Genomic DNA, 12856 nt, shown 5'->3' with positions numbered 1-12856 from the left:
GGAATCCCTTTATTTCAAGGGCAAAATAAAAGTGAAGTTTGGAAGGGATTGGCAAAAAAATGTTTGAGGAAGATGGAAGGATGGAAAGGTAAGTGGTTGACTTCTGCAAGAAGGATTTTGATGCTAAAATCAATGGTTTCAGCAGTGCCTATTTTCTCAATGATGTGTTTAAAAATCCCAAAGAAGATGATTAGTTTAGTGGAAAGGCAGATGAGGAAATTCTTTTGAAGTGGAGCGGGGGAGGAGAAAAAGTGGCCTTTACTTAAATGGGAAAAAATATGCAAGCCCAAAAAGTTTGGAGGGGCAGGAATTAGAGACTGGCATACAATGAATACAGCTTTAGGGTCTAAGTTAGTGTGGCAAATGGCAAATGATGCAAAGCGATTGTGGATAGGAAATTCTTAAAGCTAAATATTTCGATTCTAATGAGAATATAAGGATTTTAACTATTCAAAATCCGATAAGAGGTTCTGCAATATGGAATTTTATTCTGTCATGCAGACATGTCATAACAGACCATATTTCATGGGTCATGGGTAATGGTAATAGGACAAAGTTTTGGGAGGATTCTTGGAATGGAAACAAATCTTTAGATGAGGAGATAGGGGATGAAGATATGAAACAGAGATTATGTGAGTTGTGGGGCAGGAATGTGAAAAATTATATGGAGGAAATTGATGGCATATCTGGAAAAAATGGTGGAAGGATTGGACAGTGGTAGGCCTTTCTGAAGGACAGCAACAATCCCTAAGGGGGATATTTAAGAGAAGAAAAGTTTGCATAATTAATAAGGAAGATAAGATTAGCTGGTGTGCAGCAGCCTAGGGTAAATTTTCAGTTAAGCTTGAATATGAAATTTTAGACACTAAGGGGGAGGAATGTTTTGAAGCTGGGGATTTGTGTTGGAGTAAAGAAATTCTCCTAAAGGCTGGAACATTTGCATGGCTAGCAATACAAGGCAAAATCCTAACAAGGGATAGAAGGCGAAAATTTGGTTTTCAGGGCCCTACAAAAAGTGTTATGTGTGGAAAAGAAGAGGAGAGTGTTGATCCTTTATTGTTAATTGTGACATAGCAGCAAAGTGTTCGAGTTGCCTTCAAGGAAAATTAGGTTGGGCAGGGCCTTGGAGCCCCTCTCTAAAGGCTTTCTTCATTTCATGGCCGAGAGGAGGAAGAAACTTATTTGATTGCATTTGGAAAGTAAGTCCCTCAATTCTTATATGGGAGGTTTGGTAGGAAAGAAATATAAGGATATTTCAAGATAGATCAGAGACAATTGATCAGCTTCTAAGACGGATTGCTCATTCTATTGAAAAAGTGATGAATGTAGCAGTCTTTAGGAAAATTTATCAAAATATGTGTTTACGAACTATGACAAGGCAATTCGGAAAATGTGGCCAGGGATTAAAATAGGAAAGGCAGGAGCTAAAGGTAAAGAAATGTCTAAAACCAATAAAAGGGAGGATGCAAAATGGGTAGCTCTTGAAAAAGGTTGGTTAAAAGTGAATTTTGATGGGGCTTCTAAAGGAAACCCCGGGGAAATCAGGTGCAGGATGCATTATTAAGGACTATTTAAGGGAGACAGTGGCGTATGGAGCTTTAAAGTTGCAGGATGGGACAAATAATGAAATAGAGTTCCACGCAGCTTTGTTAGCTTTAAAATGTGTAAAAAGATGTGGAGGAAAATAAATTGTTTTAGAGGGGGATTCGATAGTTGTTGTGCAGGTTGTGAGTAATAACTCAATTCACGCATAGCACCTAGGAAACTTGTTAGCGTCTATTATGGAAGAGTTAAATGGGTTTGAGGAATTTCAAATATGTCATGTTTTTAGAGAAGCAAATAGAGACGCGGATGCTCTTTCAAAATGGGCAATAGGTTTAATTGATGATGGAAAGCCAATTTTTGAAACTTGTAGCCATTGGGAAGTATTGGATGAAGTGGTTTTTTGCATTGATTAAATGGTGTTCTGTTTAAGACTAGTCAAATGCTTTTGAGAAATGAAGGAATGATGACTGACGTCATAAAGGACTCTCAGAAAACTGATGGAGAGATATGGAAAATCAGCAATAAATGGTTTCATTATGACAAGAGGTAAAAAAAGGGTTCGCTTGATGTGTGTGGATGGGTGATGGGACGTTTTCCTTAGTGTGAAAGCAATCTGAAAGCAATATATAGTAATGGTAGAAACTCTACTCTAACCACCTGAACAGTGAATCTAAAGAAGTGATAGTGACTGAATTGAAAGGCAAATAGAGGCGATGTTTACCTTTAGAACTAGTAGACAGCAAAAGGCTTTGTTTGGACCGGTGCAGGACAAAAGGTTGAAATTGCTGCTCAAATGCCCAACGCCAGGAGTGATGGAAGCCGTTAAGGAAATAGTTGGAGAGCTTTTTCAAAACCCCTCCCATCATTGGAAGATTAACGCAGATATTGCGGCAATAATAATGGCATGGGGGTTAGAGATTGCAAGTCCGGAGGAAGAGGTGAAGTGGGTAATGAAAAACTTGTTTCCGGATAATTTAATTGTGGAAATGGAATCCCTGTTAGAATGGGCATGGCCGGGGAAAGGCTTTGACTATAGTGAATGTTACGAAAATTATGAGGAAGGCATCAGAATTGGCAGGGTGGGTTTTCTTTGGTGGCCAACAGGGGTGGATAAGGAAAGTTATAAAGCCAAGATAAAGCTGGCACGGGCAAAGTTGGTGGAGGAAATAAGAATCTTCCTAGAGCAAAGCAATCAAAGGGTTAGGGGTTTTTTTATTGCTCACCCAAGGAAGTGGAGAAGTGCAAGAAGAAGAAGGATTAGGAGGATGGACAGGGTGTAATTCCCAGTGAGGGTGGAAGAGTGATGAAGAAGAACTAAAGTAGCCATTTTAGTTTAAATTTTTTCTGTCTAAATTTCAATGGAGGAGGATAGACGAGACAGCAGAAGGAATTTTTTGAGGATGAATAGTAGAACAAAGCATCGATGCAGATCAATTCAATGGAAAAAAAGACAGTTTTTAGGGCAGTTTTTTGGTTGACCAAGGAGAAAAAAGAAGAGAAGCGCGATAATGAAATGACGTCAAGGAAAAGCAAAGGCCGAGTGATGGAATGGATAGTGGAAAACGGAAAAAAGTACAAAAGAACAGGTGGCGAACACTCTGTTTCAGCTTTGATGTTTATGTCGATGGCCAATTATGAATTGCAACGATGTATTTGTTTTTAGTTTTTTAAGGTAAAAGGTTTAGGGGATGGATAGAAGTGTTATTATGTATAGTTAGGTGGTTTCTTGATATGAAACTTGTTTGTGCAAAGGAAGGCTATAATATAAAGCCTAGACGTAATATTGTAAAAATGATATTCTAATAATATAAAAATATATTATCGACCAAAAAAAAATACTACAAAAATTTACATTAATTGATTTTCATTATTAGGTTGTGTATTTGACTTCTTTAAAGTTTTTTTTTAATCATTTTGGCTTTAATCTGTATGATAGGTTGTAGAGACTTATTTTGCCTATAACATAATCATCATGAGATGACTTGTGAAAGTTAGAGGGGTACTCTCTAATATGATGATTAGCCAAAACTAGCCTATATGGAAACAAATTAGCGTTGAGATGGTAGCAAAAATTGCGTAGAGGATAGTAGATGACTTGTACTGAGATTGTGTGGAGTATCTCTTTAGATTCACTGAGCTCATCTTGAGCATGATTCACTATACTAACATGGGCAAGCCTTGCACTGAAGAGATATATGATGGTATCAACTTAATGCTTGAGAAGATGAAGAGCATCAAAAATGTGAAAAAGCAAGACCCTAAGGAGACATGGAACAAGATGATCACTCCATTACATGTTCTTGGCTTTGCATTGATACCTGAATACTAAAACAATCATCTTTGTTTTGTGCCAAGAAGGCTTCTCGCCTATAAAAATATAGAGCTTTTGAAGTGGCAGAAGGGTACAAGGCAACACTCCTCGAACTCTTCCTTGAAGATGAATTTCAAGATACAACTGCGAACGTGTTCACAGATTTTGTGCACTACAATGATCCAAGTGTTGAGGTTCTTCGTGATAGGTTTAAAAGGCATGCTCATGATTAGTGGTACTTCCCTAGCCAGTTCTTTCAACACCTGCAGTCCCTCACAATCAAAATTTTATCACAAGTTAGTTTATCAATTAATAATTTATTATTCTATAGTACTTAAGGTTTTGTTTATAGATTTTTATTTTTTCAAAATGCTGTTAATAAATGTATAACTTCGATTTTTCACTTTCTGTTCATAGGTTCTTAGTTCATCTACATCACAAAAGAATTGGAGCACTTATTCTTTTATCCACTCCATAAAAAGTGCAATAAATTACACTTAAAAAGAGCAGAAAAATTTAGTACATGTGCAATCCAACTTGCATTCCTTTCACACAAACAACATGACTACAAGCAAGGGGATACAAAGATGTAGATTATAGAGCTAGAGCATATTCGCTTTGATAATTCTACTTCTCAGCATATTGCACTTTAGGACTCAGAAAGTGTGCACACTATTAGTGCAGTTGGTACCAGCATTGCTTTTGGTTCATCTAACATACCTACATCATCTAGGTGATGGAAATACTGACGTTGGTGATTTAGAGAATGCATTTGATGATCAAAACTTAAAATTTTTTATTGTTGAAACTTGATATTATTGTTTTGACACTCACGCATGTTTTAGAATTTAAATAATACACAAATATATGATGGTTTTGTCATTTATATTATTTCTCATGCATGTTCTATAATTTATTTAATATTCAAATTTAAGATGGTTTTGTTGTTTATCTGATGATATGTGATATTTTAGTCTTTATTTGTTTACATTTCTTTTGTACTAATGAACGCACTCCCAGACCTGTAAGTTAGGGATTGTCCACCAAATACTAAAGGAAGTAACTAGATTTATGAACAGCATATCTATAAATATTTGTATCATTGGTCACTTTCACAGTCAGATCCGCGAGAACAATGATCAATGGAGAGATAGTTCTCCCCTACTATTCGGCTGGAGTCGGGTCACTTGCACAGTCATATAACCTGGACTTTTGATCAAGAAAGAGATGGATCCTTAGGCGAATTGAGTTGGGTCACTCTAATAACAACTTTCAATGCTATTACTAGTTTAAGCGTTTTCATATCCTCTTCATCTTCATCATAGATTATGATTTGAAATTAAAAACAACAGCCGAAAACTTGTACACGGCTTTTCCAAAAGCCTTTTCTAATAGCACACATCTAAAACCCTACTTGTCTGAATAAAATGCGAGACTTGAATTCCCGAAAGGATGCAAAACGTGTGTTCGATTGACCGTAGTCCTCGCATTTTAAGAACCCTAATATTTTAGGTTCTTGACATGTTGAATTGAGCAATAAATGAACAAGAAGCAAAATGCAGAAATTTTGCAAAGTTCAACATAAAAAGAGATTTAAGGTGTTGTTGAAGCCCTAGATCAAGAACATATCCTACGACAATTTCCCAAGTAAGACAGTTTTGTGGCTACTCTTTTGATCTCCCAAAAGAAAAATCGTTTGGTATTTTTAGAATCTTATATTGGATTGGAATAATATGATATCTGGTAATATGAGCTCACCTCAGCCAATGCTTCTTCTCAATACTCAGCTTATTAAAGATCCTCAGCTTGTTTCGTTGAACAGAAGTAAAGATGCCCCGCCGCAACAATTGGAAAACCGGTTTTATGGTTTCTGTTTTGTGAAAAACAAGAGACGCCATAGGAATTCCTGCATAATGCATAATGGTTGTAGAGGTGCAGATGAGTGAAAAAAAAAAGTTAAATAGTTTTAAATTAACATTGTGAATGGATTATTTTTTCTTACAAATGAACTTGTGATTTGATAGGATGACTCATATTTTTTGTTAAATTCTCCTCCGAAAAATTGCACTTATGATCTCATAAGATGGCTCATATTTTGTTGTTAAGCTCGTGTTATATTATTATATCTTTGGACATTTAAGTCCAAGAATAAGAGGCCAAAGTCCCTAAAATGGCACTAAGTACTTAATATCATACTACGATCAATACATATGCTTTAGAGAAATTTGCACCTTTTACATTGACAACTTATAATATATGCAATGAGGAAAGATATTCATACCAATATTTGAATTATTGAATTTGAAAAAGTGATGAAACATTTGGAGTATCACATTATATGTTTAAGCATGTTATGCATGCTACTATAGACCCATAAGTAGTTGGGAAAACTCCCCCAACTATGTATTATTCTCATCCTGATTATCAAATGAAAGTCGCACTATTTTTAATCATTAGATAGAGATAAATAGCAGTATAGAACAATAATAACATAAACATATATGTCGAGGAAGAAATGATAGATAATATAGAGGAGGAAGATAAAGAGAGATAAAATAGTAAGATAGAGTGGTACCAACATAAGTTGTGCATGTGTGTTTGTGAGAGAGAGAATTAAATATAATTATTTTTTATTAATAAAACAAATAGTCAAAATCAAATCATGGTTATAATAAAAAATTAAAATATATTATATTTTAATTAATGAAACTAAGAATTTAATTTTTATATTAAAACTCACATTTGTATAAGGAAAAATGAAATGTATTGAAATATAAAAATATTTTATAAGTAAAACTAATTGTTTAATTTTACACAATTAGAAAAGATTCACTATTTAATGTTTTATATTTCCAAAATTTTCATAAAATTAAGTTATTTTTAATTATGAAATAATATCTATATAAATTAATATGTACATTTGTAAATAATAAATAAATGTAATACATATAAATTTGATGTTGATAAATAAATATGATATAATAAATAAGAAATAGAATATAACTATTTAATTTTAATACATAGTTTATAAAAACTTAATAATAATTTATATATCTTTTAGAATTGAATTATTTCTTTTTTGTGGTTATTTTCTTTAGTATATTTTTTTGATGTAAAATTTAATTATTAATTTAATATTCAAATATATATTTAAGTTTTTTTTTTTTTTTTTTATTAGACTGCAGGAATCGGGTGCACGCCCACCGGTACCACGGGGATAGGGGAGACTAGAACCCGTGACCAACCCCCTGCAACAGGGAAGATTTAGCCAACCGAGCTAGGGCCCCCGCCTAATATATATTTAAGTTTTAAATATATTTAAACTAAATGATAAATTGCTTAAATAAAAAATATTACTAATAATAAATTATATAATTTATAAATTGTAACACTTATCAATTATACATATTACAAACACTATTATAAAATATAATTAGAAAATAATATTGTTTAGTTTATTTTTATAAAAGTAAAATAATAGTAATAATTTAACTACTTTTATTAAAAAATCAAAGTTTTTAAAAAATTAGAAATTCAAATACAAAGATATAACATATTGAAATTATATTGCTATTAAGAATTAATATTGATTAGACATACTGTGTGATGTGGAAGATAAAATGATTGAAAAAAAATAAAATCTTATCAACTTGTCATAAATGTAGAAAAGATAAAGTTGTAATTAATGCATACATTAATGATTAGAAAATATTTGTATTTTTGTTGAAGAAATTTATTTTTCTCCCCTACCAAAAATAATATGGACCAACGAAAAATATGATTTATAAAATTATGAAAAATTAGAAAAAGATATAAACATTTGAGATTTGATATAATCTTTTAAATTTTTTGATTTGATTGGTTAGTGTTAATGTGATATTAACACTTACATGAATGCATAAGTATCAGGAACTAAAAATTGTACATCTGAAAATCAAATGAAATTATATGAAAACTGATAGCTGGAGTCGAAACATGTGTGGGTGCTATAATTCTTGAGTCATTTTCTACTTAAAAACATTAAGGGACTAAAATAATTTAAGGAATTTAATTGTATTATTACTTTAAATATATATTTTTCATAACTCATATAAATTAGGGTTTGGGATCTAACTTTGTTAATCACTCATATGACCTAGAGCAAAAGGTTGTTAGGTTGAACCTCTCCAGCCCATGTGGTATTGGAAGACATTACATGCTAGCATCACTCATCAAGTTTAAAAAAATTGAAGGCATGTTGCAATTTATAGAGGTGTTACATTTGATACTTGATATCTACAACAATCTAAAGAAAATCATTTATTGTTAGTACAATAACATATTCTTATTTAAAATATAATTTATGCAACCTAAATGACCACAATACATTTGTTGGTAACCAATCTTGTTCTCTCTAATATTTATATCCAATACATGTGAAAAATCTATTGCAACTGATTGTTTTATCTAAATAGATTATTTCACTCCTAAAAAAGTTAATTTACTACTACTACTACTAAAAAATAACGCAACCACAATTTCACTACTTAAATCTCAGGAACATAGAAAATGTCTAAAATAATAGACACAATATTTTTGGACTAATTATCCCTGGAAAAAGCCCAAAGGGAAACCCAATTCAATGGGAGAGAAATATTATTTAATTCAGCAAATTAAAAGATACATGAATTCTACCCTCAATTTCTACTATTGTGATTCCTCTCCTCTACTACTATATCCTACGCTCTCAATGCGTCTTTGTTATCACTGCAAACATATTTTCTATCATTGCAAATCTAATTACAAACATTGTGTTTTCCAAATGCCCTTTAATTATATATTTTTCTTATGTAGAAGTCTGAGCCATGGACTTCTACTTCCTATTGTACCAAGAGACAACTCTTGATCCCAAATTAAAACACCTTGAAGTGTTTTTCTTGTTCATTGTATGGTTTGTTCAATCTACGTCAGTATAGACAATGAAGTTGATTCCCTCCTCGAGTATATAGAATCTTGTACTCCATTGTACCATGTAAATATTGTAGCATATGTGTTATCGTTGTCCAATGCACTATCTTTGGCTTATTTATTAACAATATAAGAGAGTTTACTATAAATGATATATCTGGCTTGGTGTTGACTAAATAAATGAGAGAACCAATCAACTATCATATGATGTGGGATATGCATCCTTATCCCTATATGTTTCTATCATCTTCCAATTTGTGATCATGGGTGTAGACATGGTTTTAGAATCCTCCATCCTAAACCTCCTCAAATTTTGATGGTTATTTCCCTTGTCAAAATAAAATATCTACACTTGTATGCCATGCCTCCATGCCTAGACAATAGTGCATAAATTTGAAATCCATTAATTCAAACTGTGTTGCGAGGTCCCTTTTGCACTCCTCTATGAGCCCTAATGAACCTATTAAAAACATGTCACCCACATTTAGAACAAGAATGAGAACTTCACCCTCAACCACCAAGTAATGAAGGTTGGCATTTGTCTTACTCTTCACAAAGGTCATTCCTTGCAAGTAACTATCAATGTGCTCATACCATACCTTGGGGTCCTTTAGTATGTACATATATCTCTTCAATTTGCACATGTTGGTCATGTTCTTGTTGTTCTATATATACCTTCTCTTTCAACTTCTCATTAAGGAATGTTGTCATGTCATCCATTTGATGGATCTATTATACCATATGTGATGTGAATAAGATCACATCTCATATGGAAGTATATCTTCTCGCTAGAGCAAATGTATTGTCATAGTCTATTCTCGCCTTCTAAGAGAATCACTAGCCAAAAACCTTGCCTTGTATTTTTCTATTGCTTCCATCTGCATTGTGATTAATCTCGTAGATCCAATGTGATCCAACCACAACCCTGTCTATTGGTCTAAAAAGATGTTCATGCCCTACATCATGAATCTCCCATACATCATTATGCATTATTAAAGTATATTCCTCAATCATTGCATCTCACCACACCTAATATTGTACAACCTCCTTATAGTTGGAAGGCTTTCTATCTATGAATAACTAACTAATGATGTATAATTATTAAGTCAGGTTGTTTGTCTTTGTTGTCTTGTACTCATCCTAGGAGCTCTCACTAACTCTCAAGTATCCTTCTATGTCTTTTAAACCTCTTGGTTCCTACTGCTAACTGTAAAGGATGAAATATCAACCTCCTCCTTATGCATCTCTTGGATATGTTGCATTTGTTTATCCATCTTACATGAATTCTCAACACCTAATTCTATGCTCATATAGTAAAAATAATTGTGCTTTTGTTGCCCCTGATTTGGTTGATTAATTTGTGGAGCTTTTGTTGGTTTCTCACTTTGATCATTTGTTGGAAAATCTCTAGACCTCCTAAATACCTTGTCCTCCATAATATTTTACATCACACCTATCTATAATCCTCTTGGTCTCTATAATAAATATTTGATATTCCATAAAGGTTTCAATCTACCCCACAAGGTATCCTCTTTTTCTCATTTGATATAATTTAGAACTATAGATCTTGGAATATTACAATATGCCAAACACACAAGTATCCTAGAGTCATTGACATTTGGATTCTTCCATGTTATTGTCTCCTCTGGTGTAATCTTTTATAATGTCTTATGCGAAAACTTGTTTTGTATGTATATTATTGTACTAGATGCCTCTTCCCATAAGTAAAATGGTATATTCTAGTCATAAGGCATATCCCTTGCTCCCTCTAATATAGAGTAGTTCTTTCTCTCAACAACCCCATTTTATTGTGGGTTATAAGGGATAATACACTCTGTCTTGATTCTCTCACTAGTACATAACTCCTTAAACCATTTTCTTGCATACTCACCTCTTTTATCAGAATAAAAAACCTTTATCTTCCTTCTTGTCAAATTGTTTAAACTCTTGAAACTGGCTAAAGGCCTTTTCGTTGGTCTTAAAGAAGTATATCCAAGTCTTCCTAGAGAAATCACCAATAAAATTAACAAAGTAATTGTATCCTCTGAGAGACTTTGTGGACATTGGTTCATGTATATCTAGATGTACTAGATAAATATCACATTTTGATCTAGTCTCACTCCTTGGAAAAGTTGTTTTCACAAAATTCTCCAACAAACCTCCTTACACACATCATCATGATTTGTGCTCACTTCTGGAGCACTTCTCACTATTTCACAAAGCAATTTAAGTACTCCATCGTGAATATGGAATGTCCTCATATGCCATATCTATCCTTGGTCACTAGGATCACTATTGCTAATAAGTGTTTTAGGTATATCAAACTATAACCTGTAAAGACGACCGCTTCTAGCTCCAATAGCTATAGGTGATATTTTCTCCTTATTTTGGATTAGCACATGGATGCCTTTAAAGAGTACATGAAGGGTAGATATAGAAATCAAATTCATACCCAATCTCAGTGCATACAACACATCATCGATAGGAATCAAATTTTCACTCTCCCTTTGAAATCGAACAATTGCTTTCCTAGTTGGATTTAGTTTAGACAAGTTTTTATAGAATTTTGAATTCTAAAGCCCTCCTCCTCATAAGTAGAGAAGTATCCTCTTACTTGTATCATATGAAGATTTTCCCCACTATTAATGTACTAAACTCCTGTGAGGGAAAGCTAACTATACAAACTATGAGCGAAAACACATCATTCTACTAGGAAGCTCAAATGTGTGTGTTCAAGTTGATGTTTGATTCTTTCATTTCTATAAAATCACTAAGACAATGGCTAGACTCATGACAACCATAGCATTTAATCTCAGATAGATTATTCTTCTTCTTAGCTTTTAGATTTGATCATTTGCCAAACCCCTTCATCGCTTTCCCTTTTCTTGCTATGGAAACATTTTCCTATTCCATCTCACTTTAGTTTACTTATACTATTGGGACCCTTAACAAGACTTAGTCTAAGATCCTCTTGAGTAAACCCATTCAAGGCTTCTCATACTAGTTTGTCTTCATCCAGTTTATCTCCAACAAATTTTAGCTCTTCCTTGACAAGTTTAATATCGATGAGGTAAATTGTAGCATCTTCTCCCTTCTTTGTTTGGGTATTCCTTAACCTTTCTCTAAGAATTAGCTTTTAATTAGTGGTAGCATCTTAGTGACAATTTTAGAACAGGAGTATGTTATGAATGTAAATCTCTCAAAGTATGTGCTAGATCTATATGAAAATGTAGATTATACGAAGACAATAACACTAGAATGCTAGAAACATGTGCATATGTAAGCCTAAATGATATTAAATGACATGAAATGAACGCTAAAGTGATATCAAAATGACATGAATTCTCTATAATAACAATGCTAAAGGAGATGATAACTCTAAATGTGCCTATGGTGCAGATTCTTAAAACTTGGCTCCCTTTTGCTCTTGAATTTCCCTCTTATTTATAAGGTTTCAAAAGGGGGTTGAAGTAAGGATCATGATTTTACTTTTGACTGGAGGGTAATGGTGAAGCTATAAATATCTCATAAGACACCAAGAGGAAGAGTCCAATAGACTTAGTTTGTGAGGATACAAGAAGATTTTTCAATTCTTTTAAATGTAAAAAGGAGGATTTTCACTTTTGTGAGGATAAATGCTTTTATTGATTTATTAAATGTTCCATTTATTTTCAAATTTTGTCTTTTTCTTTTTTTATTTCATTCTATGATTTTATGAATTGTTTTTCCTCTTTTTAAAGTGATTTAAGTCATTTTTTATTTGATAGGTGATTTAATTGATTAATGACTTGATGTTACCATTGATTTGAAAGTTTGTTATTTTTATCTAGTTATCTGATTTTGTCTTAATTTGTGTTGTTTGATCAAAATCTGCATTATTTTAGGTCTTTGCCAATTTTTGGGTGTCTACAGTTACAATCACAACAATTGTACCACATTCCTTGATAACATTATCTTCTAGCAATAAATAAATTTTGGCTTCCCAAACACTTGAATCTAAGGTTGCATCTAATATGTCGTGACCTCTTAAGCCTATTTAGGGCATTCAAGTAA

At 32.8% G+C, this 12856-nt stretch overlaps 1 protein-coding gene across 3 annotated transcripts in view; it reads right to left on the bottom strand.

The window, feature by feature from the left end:
• The window catches only part of TRM9 (RNA-binding (RRM/RBD/RNP motifs) family protein), a 121894-nt gene extending 116140 nt beyond the window's left edge, over positions 1–5754 (bottom strand). For all 3 annotated transcript variants that reach the window (XM_089815572.1, XM_089815570.1, XM_089815571.1), the window contains exon 1: positions 5615–5754. The gene's annotated coding sequence lies outside the window, so the exon portion shown is untranslated. The remainder of the gene's footprint in view (positions 1–5614) is intronic.
• Between the last annotated feature and the right edge of the window lie 7102 nt (positions 5755–12856).

Source organism: Cupressus sempervirens, chromosome 2 (genome assembly GCF_028749045.1).
Source record: "Cupressus sempervirens isolate cs-2001-9-10 chromosome 2, ASM2874904v1, whole genome shotgun sequence".
Lineage (NCBI taxonomy): Eukaryota > Viridiplantae > Streptophyta > Pinopsida > Cupressales > Cupressaceae > Cupressus > Cupressus sempervirens.
The sequence above is the reverse complement of the archived record's forward strand: the minus strand, read 5'-3'. Positions and strand labels throughout refer to the sequence as shown.